Raw genomic sequence first — 21,128 nt, 5'->3', positions numbered from 1 at the left:
GCTGACAGACATCCCTACAAAGAAGACTCCTTTCTGACTGAACACCAACAGTGTCAGGAAGCAATAGCCCTAATGAAGCATACTGCTGATGAGTCAGTGGTAAAGGAAAAGATGAAGTTAACACTGCGCTATCGCCAGAAACTACTGCACGACCCTAAAGAGTCAACTAATATTCTATCATTTTTTCCACGATTCCTGGATATACCAGGCTTGGTATGTGAGACCTAAAACATAAAAACAGGCAAATATGGAATAGAGTGCTATAGTTGTTCTGCAGTAACACAGATGTGTTAGGTAAACAAAGTCAATTTCTACTTTAATTATATTTGGCAGATTGATTAAGATTTTGGACTTCTTTTTGGTGATGCGACCTCTACAAAGTTGTTGGAGAAGTGGTCTACCAACCTAAAACCAAAAGTTATTGCACAGAGCCGTGGCCTCACACAGACTTGCGAGCTCCAAGAACTCATCCAAAATGCTGAAGCCACTGAAGTTGAAGAAGGTATCTACACTTTAAATTATTTAAGAGGAAGTTATGCATTCATGAAAGCATAAATAGTTTTACCTTGATCAACTTTACAAGATGATCACATTTTCACAAGATCACATGCAATGGGGTAAACTGTCTAAATTCACCTGTTTCTCTAACATTTCTACCCTGATCTTTTCACAATGGCCTAGTACAGGACTGCATATTTAGAGTTCAAAATTGTTTTAATTTGGGAGTCTAAATAACAAAAGCATCTTAGATATGCTGTAGGTAAAGTTTTACTGTATGATTTCAGTTTAGTATCTGTAGAGGTTTCACCTAAATTCATCCACACATCTGTAGCTATCAAGACAAGCTATGAATGTGCTCTTATACTGTATCTGTGTTCAGTATTAACTAAAATACTTAGGTTATGCTTAAACTCTTCTGCCTATATGGCAAATTTTTTTTTTTTTTTTTTTTTTGTGTGTCTAGGTTGGGATAGCAACATGTCTTCCATTCTGATCCTGGTTCACCTTTTGCCACCCTCAAGTCAAGGCCGCAAGAGACCGGGAAAGATCTCAGCTAGACATGCATGTGATCATCTTGTGAAGTTCATCAAGGTAAAACTACTGATTTAAGCTGATCAAATGACCCTATTTCATAATTATTTTTGTCATTGTGTGAACTTGCTTATTTCTCAGACTTGCTTATTTCCCTTAAAGATCACCTGTCCTCCAAATTGTTGTGCTATTCTTTTCTACCTCGCACATATATTATAATGATCTGTTGGAATGTCCTGGTATGTCCTAAGTATGTAATATAGAAACTTTGGTGGAAGACATAACAGTATCTTTCTTTGTACTGTTTATTAACTTTTAACTGTTAAGTCACATTGGCACTAATGTGTTTTCATTCTTTTACAGACTGGTACCAGTATCCAAGGGCACTTGGATAGCATTGGAGAGAGCCTACAGCCGTATCTACTTGCTGTTGGGCCAAAGAAAAGTAGGGTGCATTCTTGGTTCATTGTAATTGACCAACATGCTCTACCCTGTAAGGCTGCTAATTCATTGGCGTGTGTTGATGAGCTTTTTAAAGCTCACTTTGTTTTTGGCACTTCATACTGTCAGGAATTGATCAATGTGTATAGCTTTTTGCAAACTACTGTCTATGATATAGATGTTGAAACCACCAAAGTGAATCCCAGGGTGGCTGAGTTGAGAGCTAGAGTCCTCCAGTGAGCAGATGATTTGTTTTATTTGTAAAAAGGAGCATACTAATGCCAATGCCCTTATAAGGCACTTTAAGTTAGTTCATGGCCTTTGTCCAGGGAAAAGACTCAAGTTAAAATGTGCTCAAAGAGGTTGTTCACATGTTTACCATAGTTTTTCTGGATTACGAAAGCATCTCAGCAAGTGTGCAAGTGACCATTCACACCTTGATTTTAATAAAAACTCATCCAACGCCAACTCCATTTCATTAGTTGATGTAGCTGTTTTATCAAACCAAAATCCACCATGTGACTCGTCGCTCTTAAAAACAAATATAGTAAACAGTTGTGCAACAGTGGTAGCTGAACTTAAAGTTGCTGGTGTTGCAGAGACAACTATTAACTATGTGGTTGGTGCTCTAGAAGAAGTGGTTGGAGACATTCATAGTAAAACCCACGAATCTGTGAAAAACAGCCTGTCCTTAGAGGAGCCCATAAAAAGCGTCGTTGAGTCTCAGATTGATCAGTGTTTTGAAAAAATGCAAAATCCTTTCACATTATTAAACACTGAGACTAAGAGAATGCTGTACTTTTCAGACAAATGGTGAAAAATAGATCCTGTTGAATATGTTCTAGGAACAAGATTTGCAACGAGGCATAACAGAACAACTGGAACTTTTTCCCAAACAATTGTTAAAGATAAATTTGTATATGGACCGATTCTTGAGACATTACAGTCCATTTATGAGCACCCTAAAATTACAGATATGATGGCAAGAGATTTACGGCAAAGACCAAATTGTCTTTATGACATACACGATGGAGAATTCTTTAAGAATCATTTACTCTTCTCAAAACAGAGACATACAGTTCAGATCCAGCTTTTTTTTGATGAATTTGAATGCTCAAACCCCATTGGATCAAAACGAGGAATACATAAGTTAGGGGCTATCTATTTTACTCTTAGAAATAATTTCCCCTAAGTACAACTCAAGTTTACTAAATATACATTTAGCCACTTTATTTCATGCACAAGATATCAAAAACTATGGGTTTGATAAAATTCTAGAGCCGCTTGTCCAGGATATCTCAACACTGGAAACCAGTGGAATTCAGATTCCATTGTTTGATCAGAGAGTTAATGGAACCATAGTACAGGTTACAGGTGACAACCTTGGTGTTCATTCTTTGTTTGGTTTTGTGGAATCATTTAGTGCTAGGTACTGTTGCCGCTTTTGCCTACTAGAGAAAGAGGACTTTCAGACAGTGTTCAGTGAAGATAGTCCAAAGATGACACTGCGAACAAAAGAACTTCACGCTGAACACTGCCAGAGAATACAGAGCAATCCCAGTCTGCCTTATGTAATGGGAGTAAAAAAGTCTTGTCTTTTAAACTCATTGCAATATTTCCACACCACTGAAAATTTTTCAGTTGATATTATGCACGACATATTAGAGGGGGTAGGTCAATTTGAGATAAAGTTACTAATTCAGCACCTGATTGAAAATTATACCACATCAGCAGAAGTAAACAGACGAATTCAGAGTTTTAACTATGGTTTCATGGAACAAAACAACAAACCTCCGGGTGTACAATTAAGAGACGGTTCCAATGACTTGGGTTTAAACGCCACTCAGAGCTGGTGTTTATTGTGTTATCTGCCCATTATTTTTGGAGATCTTGTGCATCCCAATGATCTGCACTGGTATTTGTTTATTTTATTGCTCAGGATAGTCAATATTGTGTTTTCTTCAGTTATATCCACTGGCATAACCATTTACTTGAAACATTTGATTGCAGAACACCACAGTTTGTTTAAGCATTTGTTTCCTGATAAGAACTTGTTGCCAAAGCATCATCTAATAGTGCATTACCCCATTTGTATGCAGAAAATTGGACCACTGATACATTGTTGGTGTATGCGTTATGAATCTAAGCATGGTGTTTTTAAAAAGCAGCTAAAAAGCTTTAAAAATATAACGAAAACATTAGCAAAGAAACACCAGTGCCAAATGGCTTACATTTGGCAAACATTTGATCCAAATGCCATGAAATTTGGTCCTGGAAAAACTGTCTCATTGAATGAAATGGAAGCTGGTGCTGAGATGGCTGGAAAACTTGATGTGCCTCTGTGGACAAAGGTGCTAAATGTGAAATGGGTCAAGTGCTGTGGAAACACTTATCGTTCAAGGTTGGCAGTTTGTGTTCGAGTTCAAAATGACATGCCCGTATTTCATGTAATCCAGAATATTATTGTTAAAGATGAGCAAATTCTTTTAATAACAACTGCACTAAAAACGTTATGTTTGGATGAACATATTCATGCTTACAAAGTTGCACATACCACAAAAGCACTTTATATTTTGGAGATCAGGGATATTTTGCACCACAAGTCGTTTGACATCCTGATGTCTTATGGTTGTGATTCTCATTTGTTTATTGTACCGTATTGTTTCATATAATTCTTTTTTATCCCCTCCATTATATTAGTACTGCTTTTTATTTTATCATTTGTCACAATTACAACACGATGACACAATCTCAATGACAAGTGAATTAAATGTAATGTTTGTGAGAGGAGCTTAAAAAATAAAATTTTGAGACATGAGTATACAGTTTGTTGTTGGTTTTATTTTAATACTGAAAAGCAAATTCTTAATTTTGAGGGTGAAATGTGAATGGTGTAATTCAGAGGAATAACTCTGGAAAGAGTAAGTTATTAATTAGAGTCCACTCATAATCGATGATAAACAACTCTGGAGAAGAGGGAAATTGTGGTAGAGTAAATTTGAAGTTCTTCTGAACAGAGTTAAAAAGTAGCAGAGTAAATTTCATGTACCTCTGAACTGAGTAAAATAGTACAAGAGTTACTTTTAAAAAACTCTAAATAGAGTGAAATGTAAAATGAAAGAGTAAAATATTAACTCTAAATTGAGCAAAATTAACTCTGTAAAAACAACTCTATCAAAAGAGTAACTTTTACTCTTTTCAGAGAGGGACCAAATGTTATCTGGCATAGAGTAAAATTTTCTTCAAATTGAGTAAATTTTACTCGGGCAAATTTACTGTGTAGGGAATATTAAATTTTTAGTGTGTTTCATTATATTCTGTGTACATGGGAACATAGTGATTTTCTTCCTTTTCTCACGACACAAGCTGCACTTTCAATAAACACATTCTATAGTAGTTTATGTTAAAGGTCATAAAACTGTTAGAGCTACTCCTAAATTTATGTTCTTCCTTACCTTATCTTTTAAAAGCATTCCAGTCTGGATGTAAACACTCCTGCATCCACCTTTTCATTGGTTCTTTGTGTGTGTGCGTGTATATACTCCTGTCTCCCACAATAAACTTTGAACGTCTCACTGAGCACTGACTTGTGTGCATCATTGAGGGGTTCCCTGATACCAGGCGGGACAAGCAGAATACAGGCTGAGCACTGAGTAGACAAAAGGAGGTCTACCAAAATTCAAGAAATCCTTACAATTTGGGGGCTCTGTCCGAGATACCTCTAATCAGGTGAGTGGTGCTTAAAATTTTTTTTCTCTATAAGCATAGAGCAAGCACGCTCCCTGGTTTTTGGTATCTGGACCATATACAGTACGTGGGAGGATTGTCTTGGGGCTTTTAACGCCTGTTTAGCGCGCGCTCGCTTCTGAAAGGTTCCTTGATCTGAAGCATAGTGTGGAAGCTGTATTCTGTTGCCCGCTCTTTGTTATTGTCTTTGTTGAGCTCTTTGTTGTTGTCTTTGTTGAAGTATTGTGTGTTGTTTGTTAAAGATATTGTTTTTTTCTGTCGCGGGTTAATTCACATTTATAAAATGGGTAATAAGAACACAACTACTTATCCAAAGCCGGACCCAGAAGAGGTTCCGCATGACTGGATGAATAGGTGTGGACTTATTTACTTTACTACACCTTGGCTTGATAATTTATCAGGGTGGACTGAACCACAATCTCAATTTTTAACCTATCCACAAGGTGGTACTTTTAAGCCTGAATATCTAGCCTCTGCTTACTCTCAGATATATGAGGGTATGGGTGATCCAGTTTGGGATTATCCTTACATGGGTTCATGTTATCAAAAATAGGTAGAAATGAAAGCTCTTTGGGATAAATATTTAGACATAAAAGAAACTAAAATACAGAAGAAAAAGATTCCAAAGGTCACATCTGAAACTAAATTCAAGCCGCCCGTTCACTCAACCTTTCCGATCCCTCCTCCATATCATGCTGACATAGTAACGTCAGCAACTAACCAACTAATTATTGAGAAAATCTATCCTAATTTGAATCCCACTAATCCTTTTGTGAGCTGCCTGTCTCCCACGTACCCACAATACCATGCTCACCTTCGCCGGAAATGTGTGCCTCAGGAAAGGGAAAGACTCCCAAGAAGGTGTCAGGACGAACTTCTGACAGCCCTCTATCAGATGATCCCGAGGATACCGATGGTGAGGATGATGATAACTCAGACGATGAAGGTCCGGATGAGAGGTCTCGCCCGAAAACCTCTACAAGAAAACACTGCGTTTGCTTTCTCTATGGGACCAAAGGGTCCAAAAATCCTTCCACCATCCGTAAGCACGCTGAAGGACATTATTAAGATGCTCCCTTCTCCCAACAAACCTTTGCATTTTGTTGATATGCTGATAAAGGCTTCTAGGCACTGTCAGCTCGTGGGTGCAGATTACCGCTTTATTTTGCAATCGGTTTTGGGAGATGGGTACGATGAGGCTGATTTGATAAAAACAGTAAAATGCTTAGACCCTGAAAAAGACACATGGACTGTAGTGGTGAAACATGAAGACGTAGAGGGTGGGGGAAGACGGAAAAAGAAGGAATATGACTTTCATTGGGGTAATTCTAATGAGGCTATAAAACTTTTAAAAGATGAGCTAACTACTTACTAGTCAAGATCTGTCACAGGTAACTAATTGTAGACAAGAAAAGAGTGAGACTACATCCAGGTTTCTTGAGCGGTTTCAAGAGACCTGGGCCCTTTTGGGTGGTATGCCCCTCCCTGAAGAAAACCCTAACCCACTTTTCCTTACCACCTTCTTGAATAATTGTCGACCAGAAATCGTGAAAATTTTAAAGTTTCAATTGTCAGATCGTTCTACAATGACTATTAAAAAATTAGGTGAGCGTGTGAGAACACTAGAAGAAGATGGTATTTTAAAAAATAAACAAGTGGCATGTTTGTGGAAAGTGAAGGATACAGAGGTGGAAAAAAAAGGGAGAGGAGGCAGAGGAGGCCGTGGAAGAGGTAGAGGAGGTCTGCAGGGTCAGAGTGTACCCCGTAGATCTGGTTATTGTTATTATTGTTATAAAGAAGGTCATTGGGCTCGTGAATGTCACACGAAGGCCCGAGATGAGGGACGTAGTGGACAAAATGCGTATAATCAATTGAATGATGCTAATGAGGTGTTTTCACCTAATCCTTCCCAGCAGCCACCACAGCGAGTACAACAACAACTACAACAACAGCAATATAGACCCAATCCCTTCTCAGGGATGCAGGTAGGAGTTCCAGCCCCGCGATGTTACTTTGTACTTTCGAGTCACCTCAGGTTAATGAGTTGCCCTTTATAGAATTATGTATAGATGGTTCCGTATTCTCTTTCTAGATTAATACGGGAGCCACAATGTCGTCTTTGGGTCGTGATTACGAGGGGCCGCTCTCGAATAAAAGTATCAGCTCTGTGGGAATTGAAGGGGTTGTTCAACGAAATTATTTTACTGCTCAGTTAACTGTAACATGTCCTTTAGATAAGGGAATTTATCTTCCTCATCGTTTTGTTTGCATGCCTGATTGTCCTTTTAATCTGTTAGGTCGTGATTTAATGAGCAGGCTACACATGTCAATGACTTTTTCTGGTGCGAAACTCACTGTTGAAGTGCCTGATTCAGTTTCTTTCTCCCACCTTACAAATATGCGTGTAAATAATTGTTTCCTTTCTTCACAGAACAGCTCTCTTCCTGCTGCCCTTGAATGTGTGCCAAGCAGTCTGTGGGCTAAACATAAGAATGAGGTGGGGTTAGTTCACTGTGTGCCTTATGAAGCTAAATTAAAACACTTGCAACCTGTGGACATCAAACAATATCCACTCTCTTGTTAAACCATGTGTAAGTTCTTATAACACACCTGTTAACCCAGTCTTAAAACCTGATGGTACGTGGAGATTTACACAAGGGTTCGCTTTCACCCATAGGGGGCGTCAGTTCACCTGTTCTCGTCTTCCTCAGGGCTGTGTTGACTCACCGGCTGTTTTTTCGGCTGTAGTAAGAGATGCACTTGGTGATCTAACTCTCCCCACTGATTCTGTTGTCCTATCTTACGCGGATGATCTACTGGTGTCCGCCGCTTCGCCTGCTGTCTGCGAAGAAGCCACCATTTGTCTCCTGAAACACCTGGCACAGAAGGGTTTCAAGGTATCCAAGACTAAATTACAGTTTTGCAGAGACACTGTAAAATACCTGGGTTTTAACCTCTCCTAAGGCCAAAGAAGGCTCTCAAAAGAACGAATCCAGGTTATTCTCGACACTAAACGTCCCAGCACTAAACATGCTCTCATGGCTTTCCTGGGACTGATCAACTAATGTCGTCAGTGGATTCCTGACTGCTCATTTCATGATAAACGCATCAGGACAGCCATCTCACACAACGATCCATGAGACCATGTGCTTTCTTATCGAAAACTTTAGATGCTGTGGCACAAGGTTTGCCTGCCTGTCTCAGGGCTGTGACCGCCTGTGCGGTGATGGCACAAGATGCTGAGAAGATTGTTCTCTCTCATCCTTTAATTTTGTATTCTCCACATCAGGTTAAACAAGTGCTACAGAACCTTCAAACACAACATATGACGGCTCAGAGAAGGTCTGGGTATGAGATTATCCTTTGTTCTACAAGTAACTTAAAGATAAAATCCACCTCTTCTTTTGACACCCTTGGATATGCTCTGGCACGCTTGATCAATGCACAGGACGACACGCTAGTAGATACAGATCATGACTGCTGTTCAGAGATCATTCACTCCACTAGTATACGCCCTGATCTGTCTTCTACTCCATTACCAACTGGTGACACTCTGTTTGTAGATGGTTCCTGTTCAAAACCGTATGATGGGAAATTTCTCTGTGGTTATGCTGTGTGTGCATTGCCAGATATAACCATTGAAGCTTACTCTCTCCCTTTTTCATCTGCTCAGGCGGCTGAACTTTTTGCTCTAACTCGTGCGTGTGTTCTTTCTGAGGGAAAAGATGTTACTATATACACTGATTCTCGTTACGCTTTTGGTATCGCTCACGACTTTGGCTGCATCTGGCAATCCAGGGGTTTTCGTTCTGCTGAGGGTAAGCCAATTTCTCATTCTTCTCTAGTGCAGGATTTGATAGTCGCATGCCATCTACCTAGTACTCTCGCTATTGTAAAAACTAAGGGTCATTCTTCTGGTGACTCTATGGAAGTGCGAGGTAATTCGCTAGCTGATTGTATTGCTAAAAAGCAGCTCAAAAACAGATTTTCTTTCCTGACTCTGGTTCTGATTTGATCAATACATCCTTTCTTGCTAGCTCTTTGATTCCCGATGTAGATTTATGGTCTTTGCAAGCTTCAGCCACGCCAAATGATTCCTCTTTTTGGCAAGCTCAAGGTGCCTACGTTGCTTCTGATGGTTTATGGTATTGTGCTGATGGTCGTTTGTGCCTGCCATCTCATTGTCTTCCGTTCCTCGTGCGCGAGTTCCACGGTGTTACACATCGCGCGCGAAGGGGGGTTAGGGAAGATATGAAAAAACTCTTTTGCATAGCCAACATGCTTGGAACAATTGATTCATTAATATCTAGATGTTTGGTGTGTGCTCAGAATAATGTGACAAAGGGTTTAGGTAAACACGGAAGTCTTCCATTACCTATTGCCCCGTTTGCAGAGTGGCAAATTGATTTTACGCGTATGCCTGCATGTGGCACATTCAAACATCTTCTGGTTTTGGTCGACAAGTTTTCTAGGTGGGTGGAAGCTTTCCCGTGTGCTCATGAGAATGCAAAGTGGTGACCCGAGTCTTAGCGAAAGAAATAATACCTTGTTATGTCGTGCCTCATGCTATTCACTCAAATAAAGGAACACCTTTTACATCTCGGGTAACACAGAATTTGTGTAAATATCTTTCACTGTCCTGGTATTTTCACATTCCTTATCATCCACAGTCATCAGGTATAGTAGAAAGAACAAATAGGACACTGAAAGAAAAATTGACTAAAGCAATGCAAACCATGGGGAGTAAAAACTGGGTTGATCTGTTACCTGCTGTTCTAGCTGAAATAAGAATGACACCAAGAAAAGACGTGCACATGTCCCCACATGAAATTATATTTGGCAGACCCTTTCCCGTGCCATGGAGAAAAGGTAAACTCACGATAGGAACAACTGATCTTTATGTACATATTGCTGAATATTCTGCTGCTCTGATAGATACTCTAACTAAACATTATGAACAAATTGCTGATGTGACTCCAATACCCTTAACAAAACCCACACATCCTTTTAATGTGGGAGATACTGTTCTGGTAAAATCTTTGACCCCCAGAAAACTGGGAGATTGTAAATATAATGGACCAGCAGAAATAATCGCAATTACTCGTACTGCTGTCTTAACTGATCTTTTTCCACAGTGGATCCATGCTACTAGGCTGAAGAGATGTCCTGTCGGCGTGAGAACAAAGGATGAATAAATGCGTGTGTATTATTATCTTTCTGTCTCTGTGATTTTTGTTTCCTAGACTAAAGACGTGCTGCAGTGATGCCCAACCCGTAATGTGACATAGAGAGAGTGACGTGACACAGAGGGATCGTCTGGGGTTGCCACTGAACGACTTTACTTCTGCTATTAGTGTAGCATTTCTGGTGGTGTCTTAGCGCCTCGTAAGGTGGGACGAGTGCAGATTAGGCGTGCTCGCACTCTGAGCACTGTATCGTCAAGAAAGGCAATAGTTCACCACTAGTAGTTAGTGCAATCTCATTCCACATGATAATGATTTTTGGCGATTCGCTAATTGGACCGCTAAGCAATATACCAATGAGTCTTGCTATGTGTGCCAACATTTCCCTTCCGCTGTAGGACAGACGTCACTGAGACCCCTACCTGGTAATGAATCAGCTCTCTTAGTAGCTGCACGAGTTTGTATTAGTTCCTACTGTCGAAATGGTACTCAGTATATTAACTCTAACCTAACACATAGCTTATTTTTGAATCAAACAGGGTCTGACTGGTGGTGCAGACTGATGCACTATGATAATAATTTCTCAAACCCTTGTGACTATTCACTTACCGCTTTAGATATTAGCCTCCTCCGCTTCAGCACGAGGAAAAGAGCTCTCGTCACTGCTTTCCAGGTCTTCACTTTGACCAATTTTAAATTTTCTTACTGCTTTATAGGAAATGGCTCTGTATTTCTTGGAAACACGCATCTAGATATGTGTAGTGAAGCATATTTTCCCTATTCTCCAGATCGTTCTTATCCTGAAGGTAATTGCTCAGTAATCCACCCTGGCCCACGTGGGACCATTAATCACTATTCAGATTGGTATTGGATTTGTGATAAGGCTGTTTACATTTTCCTCCCTGCTAACTGGGCTGGAATTTGTGCCCCTTCTCAATTTAGAGGCTCTTTTACACTGGTCACACGAAACCCACGTGGAACCCAACATCATGCTCGCCTTAAGCGAGATAGTGATCCATTCCCTCCCCCTGATTATCAGTTACAGATTAAGGCAGTTAAATTTTGGCATGCTTTTTTCCCTCAGTATGGTGTGACTCAGTTATGGAATCAGATTGAGGTAAGACATTACAGGTTAACTACTTTTGTTAATGCCACTAATATTGCTGTAGAAAGTATTAAAGGGGAATTAACTGCTCTTCGACTGACCACGGTACAGAATAGAATGGCTCTCGATTTAATCCTCGCAGAGAAGGGGGGTGTTTGTGCTATGGTAGGTGATAGTTGTTGTACATACATTCCAGCTAATGATGATGAACATGGAAAGATTTCTACTGCTTTGGAAAAGATGCGCGAGGTTGCTTCTCAGTTAAAGGATGATGAAAAGGGTCAAGTAGGCTGGGGAGTTTGGTATACTTTGTTTGGTCAATGGGCTCCTTATCTCTCCCTTGTCATACCGGTTTTGTTTATTTTATTGTTGTTGTGTCTTTTAGGTCTATGCATTTTTCGCTGTGTGCAAAATCTTTTGTATAAGTATGTTTCAGGTTATGTTCCTGCGCCGCGTCCGATGACCTATTATCCGCCGGCGACTTCTTGAAAGCTCTGAGTTTTATTCAACGATATTTCTTATGAATAAAAGGGGGGAATTGTTAGGGAATATTTGATTTTTAGTGTGTTTCATTATATTCTGTGTACATGAGAACAGAGTGATTTTCTTCCTTTTCTCACGACACAAGCTGCACTTTCAATAAACACATTCTATGGTAGTTCATGTTAAAGGTCGTAAAACTGTTAAATGCTCGTAAATGCAGAGCTACTCCTAAATTTATGTTCTTCCTTACCTTATCTTTTAAAAGCATTCCAGACTGGATGTAAACACTTCTGCATCCACCTTTTCTTTGGTTCTTTGTGTGTGTGCGTATATATACTCCTGTCTCCCACAATAAACTTTGAACGTCTCACTGAGCACTGACTTGTGTGTTTTTATTGAGGGGTTCCCTGGTACCAGGCGGGACAAGCAGAATACAGGCTGAGCACTGAGTAGACAAGGAGGTCTACCAAAATTCAAAAAATCCTTACACCATCCTTATTTGGGTGAAACAGAAAGCAGTAAATGATCTGCATTTATACAGTGTGTAGGGTGGGAGGCAGTTCAGCTATAATAGCTGATGTTAATTGATGTTAATATGGAGGCCAGGTAGTTATTGAAGACCCAGGTAGACTTGTCCAGTCCTGAACTATCGAACTGTCAAGTCCCCAGAGAAACAGTTGCCAACACCAGTCAAGGCCAGAACCATTTTCTAGGTAGAGAGAATCATCCCCAGACACCAGACACCCAGAGAGACACACATGTGCATGGGCATCCATGTGACGAGATCTTTAGCCAGAAGTGGGGCACCAGGATGGGTCAGACAGGTCCGGAGGGCAGAGGGAGTCTGGATCACTGGCAGCTCGGGAATGACATGTGTAGCTCGACAGAGAGAGAGAAAGAGTGTAAGGGGGAGACAGGTGGAGAGAGGAAAGAAAAAGAGGGGGGGGAAGAGAAGAAGAGGAGAGATGGCAGTTAGGTATGGTCACAGTCACACAATGTATAATGTAAATGTATATTAACTGTAGAGTACAAGCAGAGACTCCGGCAGGACTAACTATGACAGCATAACTAAAAGGGAGAGCCAGAAGGAAACACAAACATGAGGGCTTCCTGAGATGTAAAGCAAACAATCACTTCACCATCAGCAAACCTGAGTGATCAATGAGAGTGAGGAAGACAGCATCCAAACATACCAGTTCACCATAATACTCTATGTCCATGAGTCCCCCAGATCTGCTCCTTTACCTATGGCAAATCTATTTATAAAAATGCTTGGCTAAATAAATAGGTTTTTAGCCTGGACTTAAACACTGAGACTGTGTCTGAGTCCCAAACACTATTTGGAAGATTATTCCATAATTTTGGGTCTTGGTAAGAAAAAGCTCTGCCCCCAGCTGTATTTTTCATAATACGCGGTACTGACAAGCAGCCTGCATACTTTGATCGAAGTAGGCGTGGCGGATCGTAAGACACTAGCAGTTCGCTCAGGTACTGCGGCGCGAGACCATTTAACGCTTTATATGTCAAGAGTAGTATTTTAAAATCAATGCGAAATTTCACAGGAAGCCAATGCAGTGAAAATAAGATAGGGGTGATGTGCTCGTATCTTTTGGTTCTAGTGAGGACTCTCGCTGCTGCGTTCTGGACTAGCAGTTTTTATGCATCTAGCTGAAAAACCAGACAGTAAGGCATTACAATAGTCCAACCTAGAGGTGATAAAAGCATGAACTAGTTTTTCTGCATCGTTTAGCGACAATAAATTTCTTATCCTGGCAATATTTTTGAGGTGGAAGAATGCTATCCTGGTAATATTATCTACATGAGCTTCAAATAAAAGGCTGGAATCAATAATCACACCAAGGTCTTTCACTGTTGCATTTGATGGAACAGAAAGGCCATCTAAAGTTATGGTGTGATCTAAAATTTTACTCCTAGCTGTATACGGTCTTATGACTAGAACTTCTGTCTCATCCGGATTTAGCAGAAGGAAGTTAATTAGCATCCAATTTCTTATGTCCTGCACACATTGCTCAATTTTAGTAAGCTGTTTTTTCTCATCAGGTTTTGCTGAGACATATAACTGTGTATCGTCAGCATAACAATAAAAACTAATACCATGCTTACGGATTATGTTGCCCAGAGGAAGCCTGTAAAGGGAAAAAAGCAGTGGACCTAAAACTGAACCCTGTGGAACGCCAGTCTCCACTAGAGAACATGCAGAATAATCACCATTTAAGTCTACATACTGATAACGATGGGTCAGATAGGATCTGAGCCGGGAGAGGGCCGTACCCTTAATTTCCTCCTACATTTTCTAATCTGTGAAGAAGAATAGCGTGATCAACGGTGTCAAAAGCTGCACTGAGGTCGAGTAATACAAGCATAGTTACACAACCCTGATCAGAGGCCAATAGGATGTCATTTATTACTTTAACGAGTGCTGTCTCTGTACTGTGATGAGGCCTAAATCCTAACTGATACAGTTCATGTATGCCATTTCTATGTAGATATGAGCATAGCTGCTCCGCTACTATCTTTTCCAGAATCTTAGAGATAAAGGGGAGGTTTGATATTGGCCTGTAACTGGACAGCTGACAGGGGTCGAGGTCAGGTTTCTTAATTATTGGTTTGATAACTGCTAATTTAAAAGATTTTGGAACATAACCAATGCTGAGTAAAGAATTAATTATTCTCAACAGGGGTTCTGTTATTGCTGGTACTATCTGTTTAAGAAAATGTGTCGGTACAGGATCTAATATACAGGTTGATGAATTTCCAGAAGAGATGAGTGAAATTAGTTCATTCTCTTCAAGGGGAGTAAAGTATTCTAGGTTCTGATCTGACATGGCTAGATTAACATCTGCATCAATTACATTGTTCGGTTTCAAAACCTCAATTTTATGCCTAATATTTACAATTTTATTATTAAAAAAGTTCATGAAGTCCTCACTATTGCATGATGTTGTTGTGGAGATTTCTGCAGTGGTCTTATTTCTGGTTAATTTGGCTACAGCATTAAATAAAAATCTAGAATTATTTTTGTTATTTTCTATAAGAGTGGAGAGATATGTTGATCTAGCTACACTAAAAGCTTTCCTATAGTTCAGGATGCTCTCCTTCCATGCTATTTAAAATACTAGCAATTTAGTTTGACGCCATTTACGTTCTAATTTCCGAGCAGTCGGTTTTAAAATGCGCGCGTGATCATTATACTGTACCAGGGAGCGAGTCAGCAGGTGCAGAGGGCAGATGGGGTCTGAATCACTGGAGCTCAGGAGCAGTATGTGTAGCTCTAAACCATCATGAAGCTAAATCCAGCTGGAGCTGGTCCTTCTCTGGATACCCAAGGATACTCGCAAGGTTGGCTTAGGTCTACTGAAGCTGGCACAATTTCTAGATGCCTTGGGATTGGTAGAAAAATAACAAATGAAAAGAATTAGCATAGTTGCCATTCAGGATAGATGTACTGGATTATGAGGTTATCGGATGAATTACGTGTATGCCAGATTAAAGAGATGCATCTTGAGATGCGTCTTGGGTCTACTTTTAAACTGTTAAAGAGGTTGAGGTTTAGAATTTGAGGTGTTAACTTGACCTCCGAATTCTCCAGACAGCAATTCAATTCAGCATCTGTGTGATGTCAGGAAAGAACAAGTTTCACCAAGTTTGAAACCTGGACTGCTCTGGTCTGTCCTGCACAACTGCATGTAGTGCATCTAGAAATGCAATGATCTGTCCTGTATTGTAGGGACCTAGAGTGGCATGGTGATGCAGGACTCCTTGGACACTAATTGCAGCACACATGGTGATATTACCCCCACGCTGCCCAGGGACATTTACAACAGCCCTTTGTTCAACTATTTTACGGCCCCGACGCCTGGTTTTGGCCAGATTGAAGCCTGCCTCATCCACGTAGATGAACTCCTGTGGCAGTTCGGCGGCATCAAAATCCAGAACTGTCTGTAACAGAAAATATGGAATAGTGTTACTACTGTAAAAAAACATATTGTATATATTTTCACACAAGTAGGGGCTGGGTTGGGTCACTATAGACAAAAACTACAAGCTGCAGGCAGGGCAGGAGGCAGCATAAACCCTCATTCCCACATCACAACATATAGTATGTAAAGTAAAGTGACACATACCTGCACATAATCATGGCACAGATCCTTGACCCTGACACTGTTTCTCTCAAATGGCACCCTATACAGCTGCTTCATTCTGAAGCTATGTTTCTGTAGGATGCGACTTAGTGTAGAAGTGCTGACCCTGTTGATATTGCTGAATACATTTCTCTCAGCAATTATGCGTTGTTGCAACTCACGAAGTCGGATTGCATTATTTTCTCGCACCATTTCAATGATGGCAAGCTCTTGTTGTTCAGTGAAGAGCCGTTTCCTCCCACCTTGAGGCGGTCGTCTAACCATTCTGTTGAAAATGCCACCACAAGATGTCATTGGTTAGGTTCTTTTTCACATAATGTACTTTCTGTACTTTTTTTTCACAACTGTACACAGTACTGTAACATCACAATGGTATTTCTACCCATTTAGTACATTTATGTAGTACAGTTAGTACAGTAATACTGTAATATGATACAGAATCATGTGACACATACAGTAGGTACAGTCTGGAGTAGAAACTTGAAGATATACCTGTTCTCCAGTCGAAATGTCCTTATTATCGATGCTACTGTGTAGCGACTGAGATTAGGGTGGACTCTTTGCCCAGCCTCCCTCATGGACAGGCCATGATTGATCACGTGGTCCACCAGAGTAGCCCTGATGTCATCTGACACACGTCTCCGCACTGGTCCTCGTCTTTGTCCTCGTCCTCTTCCACGTCCGACTCCTCTCTGTCTTTGTCCTCCTCTTCCTCTCACTCTCATTGCCTTCATGCTTGCAAAGTTTTCTAAATGTCTCACCTGAGGTCTATTTGTAGTGCTAAGGCTCAGACAGATTGGTGTTCTGTTTTCTGTGAAAGTGATTTCAGGTGTGTATCTAAGTGTGTACAATTGCCAGATGAGTTTTGCTTTTTGAACAGAGTGTTTTCCCAATGATAACAGGTGATTTAGTTTTTGAACAAAGTGTCTAATGTAAGAAAACGTGTGTAGTGTTTCGCAATAAGTGTGTTACAGAATTGTAAACAAAGTGCAAAGTTGAAAATGTGTTTAAGCTATTGTTACACTGTGTTTAAGATAAGATCCTAGAAGTTTAGGTATTGAGGCTTTGGTGTAAGCATTCACTTTTAGTGTGTAAGCAATAGGCAAAAACTGTAATTTACTTTCAGTCAAGTATTATATTTAAACGTTTTAAAACCAATTGCTGATTTGTGTAATCACTGCTTGTTATGCTCAGATGAACTGGAAGAGTGGAAACGTGATTTAAAAAGATGTCCACAATAAACAACTGTTTCCAGCTGTTTTGAATCTGTTTTTACCATCAGATTATTGAGTCCGCATAAAAACACCTAAACTTAACAAATAGCCTGCTAATCCAAAACTCTTGATTTATGGTTATATTCATACCTGAATATATCAGTAGAAAATTATAAATGTGTCACTGTGTCAATAAGTAAAGCTTAAGACTAGAAGAATCTGCTATGAAGAAGTAGGCCACACATGAAATTATGATTCAGAAGCAAAAAGTTCATGACAACATGTTCGTGAACTGTCAGTAGGTAAGATTTTCACAATAATAATAATAATAATAATAATAATAATAATCTGTAAATACTAAGGAATCTGTGCATAGTTGCAAGCAACGATGCTGGGCTCAAGCACCCTGTGCCTGTGTTATTTGAGTGTGTTACAGTTTTTTCTAATTGCTTAAGCACATTTTTTGTAACTATTTTTGCAAAACTCTACACACACATAAGAAAACCTTTCACCCAATTATTAAAACATTGTAGTTCTCTTGCAAAAGCGAACACAGCTAGATTAACTCTTCACACCTTCGTAAAAATGGTGTTTTCGTATCAAACAGTACACACAAGCCATAATCTACTAAGCACACAATCCTGCCACGTCTCCTGGTTTTACTGACGTTAAAACCGGCCTCATCTACAAAAAGTAGCTCATGTCCCATGGCATCTGCTTCTAGTTCCATCACTCTTTGGACAAGACAAAACAAATGCAACACATCAGGCCCATCCACAGCACTACAGTAGGCACTTCCAAATTCAGAACCAATGACACTATAGCTTACCTGCACATAGTCATATCGCAGTTGCTTTACACGTTCTGTGTTTCTCTCGAAAGGAACTCTGTAAATTTGCTTCATTCTTATTCTGTGGCGCGCAAGTACCCGACTTAGTGCAGAAATGCTTGCACTGTGTATATTCTTGCACTGTGTATATTGCACTGTGTATATGCGCTGCTGTATTTTGCGCAGTCTTATTGCATTATTGGCAATCACCATGTTCACTATATGGATCTCTTGCTCTGGAGTAAACATTCTTCTTCTGCCCCCAACATCTGGACGTCTAGCAATTCTGTAACAATTTCAGTATTTTTGCATGTATGGTACTGTTGTGTTTCTCATTAGAGAAACACAACAGTGCCATACATGCAAAAGTGCTATAAATGACTTACCGATTCTCATTTCGAAATGTCCTAATGATGCTTGCCACAGTGTAGCGGCTCAAATTAGGCTGAACCCGTTGGCCAGCTTCCCTCAGGGTCATCCCATGGTTGATGACATGGACCACTATTGTAGCTCTGATGTCATCAGTTATTCTATTTCTTACTCTTCTTACCCTTCCTCTTTCCCCTCCTCGTCCTCTTCTTGCTCCTCCTTGTCCTCTCCCTCTAACTTCCTCTAACCCTCTCACTTCGTCACCCTCACGTCCTCTTCCTCCAACTTCTTTACCTCCACGTCCAGTCCCTCGGCCTCCTCTGATTCTCACTCTTCTCACTCCTACTGCTCCTTCCATTGTAGTCCACATAGACAGCTTACCTGTGGCTTATTTATAGTGCTTAGGCTAATTGCAAAGTGAACTAATTATCTAAAACAGTTTTTACATGTGAAAGTGTGCCAGACAGTTGGCAAAATAGTGTTAATGATAGCCATACATGTGTATAATTTTGCTAGGAGTGTGTTGGAAATTTGGTAATTGAGTGTAAGCAGTGAGTTGTGTTTAAAGTTCTGCAAAAAGATTATTGTGCAGTGAATTGTGCCTACAGTTTTGCAAAGTGTGTGTTACAAAATTGCAAACTAAGTGCAAAGCAGTGTTTGTGCTTTTAGTTTTGCAAACTCAGTGAGTGGTTTTGCTATAAGTATTAATAGTTTTAAAAATTGTGCTATAAGAATCACAATTAGGATTTAAGCCAAAAATCGAAAAAGCCATCGCCACCTGGTTGCACCGCACAACTTGTACACATCACACAATATACAGGGCTAATGTCAATTTGGGCCCTAAACATTTGTTTAATGCATTAGTGTGTGTGTGTGTGTGTGTGTGTGTGTGTGTGAGAGAGAGAGTAAGAGAGAGAGGTGTGTGTGTGTGAGGGTTAGTGTGTGTGCGAGTAAGAGAGAGAGGTGTGTGTGTGTGTGTGTGTGTGTGTGTGTGTGTGTGTGTGTGTGTGTGCGTGTGTGCGTGCATCTGTGTAAGTGTGAAAGTGTTAACATTTGTAAGGTGTGTGTGATATACATGTGTTTGTGCATGTGTGTGTGTGTGTGTCATGACAGAGGTGTGTGTGTGAGTTCACATTTGTGATGTGTATGTAGAATCGGCCGCAGATGCTAGAAGATAATGATGTTATGAATGTGATGTAACTGAATATGATGTCACTGAACGTGACACTAAATATAATGTCACTCAATATAATGCCAGACAGAAAGTTATTAATAATTTTAGTGTAAGTTTAAGACATTATCATGGCTGACTCATTTGAGATATGAAAAAAATCCCTCTGCAATTTTGCATCGTAATGTCTTTAGAACACATCGCCCCGGTTTAGTGGTGATCGCATAAATTCCCTACGAGGAATACAGTGAAACCTTCGAGTTTGGTTGCGAGTGTTCCGCAGTACGAGCAAAGATTTTTAATAAGTTTTGACTTGAAAAACGAACAAATCTTGGTTTACGAGTACGGAGTATCATGTTCACGCATGCGCTTCTTGTTTTAACGCTAAGCGTCACGTGATCACAACTGAGCCAACAGTTTTTCTCTCTCTTGTGCTGTGAAATTATGGGTAATCATCTCCCCTGCTGGGTCTTAGTGCTCGTCTCTTACTGGTATAATCAACATCCATGCACATGTGTACTGTTTACTACTGTATAATCCTGTAACCACGTGTCTGTGTGTATGTAAAACATATTTTATTTTGTGTTTGCATGCGTGTGTGTACAGCGCCCATGTAAAGCAAAAGCAAGTCTCATTAGAGAGGTTAAAGATCCATTTTCACTCTCATTTTCAGCTTTCTCTTCGTGTCTGTGTGCGCACGCATCATGGGACACTGTGTTAGGTCAATCTGTCTTGTCTCTGCTAGTCAGCTAATTAGGCCTCTTAGTTAGCTAGTTTAGTTTTTCTGTTAATTTATGTTGTTAGTTTATGTTGTATGTAGCACCTTGGTCCTGGAGGAACGTTGTTTCGTTTCACTGTGTACTAACTGTTTTTTGGTTGAAGTGACAATAAAGCCTACTTGAACTTGAACTCAATCAAGGGTCATTAAAGAGATTACTTTTTTGATCAAACAGTGTTTCCGTTGTGTGTGTGCTCGTGTGTGAAAAGAGTGGAGGAAGGGTAACTGTGTAGGACAAAAAGGGGGAGAGCGGAGCTTACTTTTGATTCACACACACATACACACAGCCCCTGGTGCACAACCGGAAACACTTATCTGTCTTTCCTTTTTTTTAAAGGTAAAGTGCAGGTTAATTTGTTTTATTCTTTTAATATTTTGTGTTAATTATTTTTATGTATTTATTTTTTGGGGGCTGTGGAACGAATAATTTGAGTCTCTATTATTTATTATGGGAAAATTTAATTTGGTTTTGACGCGTTATCCAAGGTTTTACTGTATATCAAAATGTAGCATTTTAAGACACCCAAAAGGCCCAAAAGTATTGAAAAAAATAAATTAATAATCCTTAGGAAAACAAGAGGGTACCCTTGCGCACCCTATAGTGCTTGGGTCC

At 40.0% G+C, this 21,128-nt stretch overlaps 1 long non-coding RNA gene across 1 annotated transcript; it reads left to right on the top strand.

Moving 5' to 3' along the window:
• Positions 1-346: 346 nt before the first annotated feature.
• On the top strand, positions 347-1,965 carry LOC128527075 (uncharacterized). The gene is made up of 3 exons (XR_008360834.1): positions 347-502; positions 965-1,092; positions 1,396-1,965. It is a non-coding gene; the product is annotated as an uncharacterized LOC128527075 (long non-coding RNA).
• Positions 1,966-21,128: the final 19,163 nt, after the last annotated feature.

The sequence above is a fragment of the Clarias gariepinus genome, chromosome 6 (assembly GCF_024256425.1).
Source record: "Clarias gariepinus isolate MV-2021 ecotype Netherlands chromosome 6, CGAR_prim_01v2, whole genome shotgun sequence".
NCBI lineage: Eukaryota > Metazoa > Chordata > Actinopteri > Siluriformes > Clariidae > Clarias > Clarias gariepinus.
This window is presented reverse-complemented; position numbering and strand designations above follow the sequence as displayed.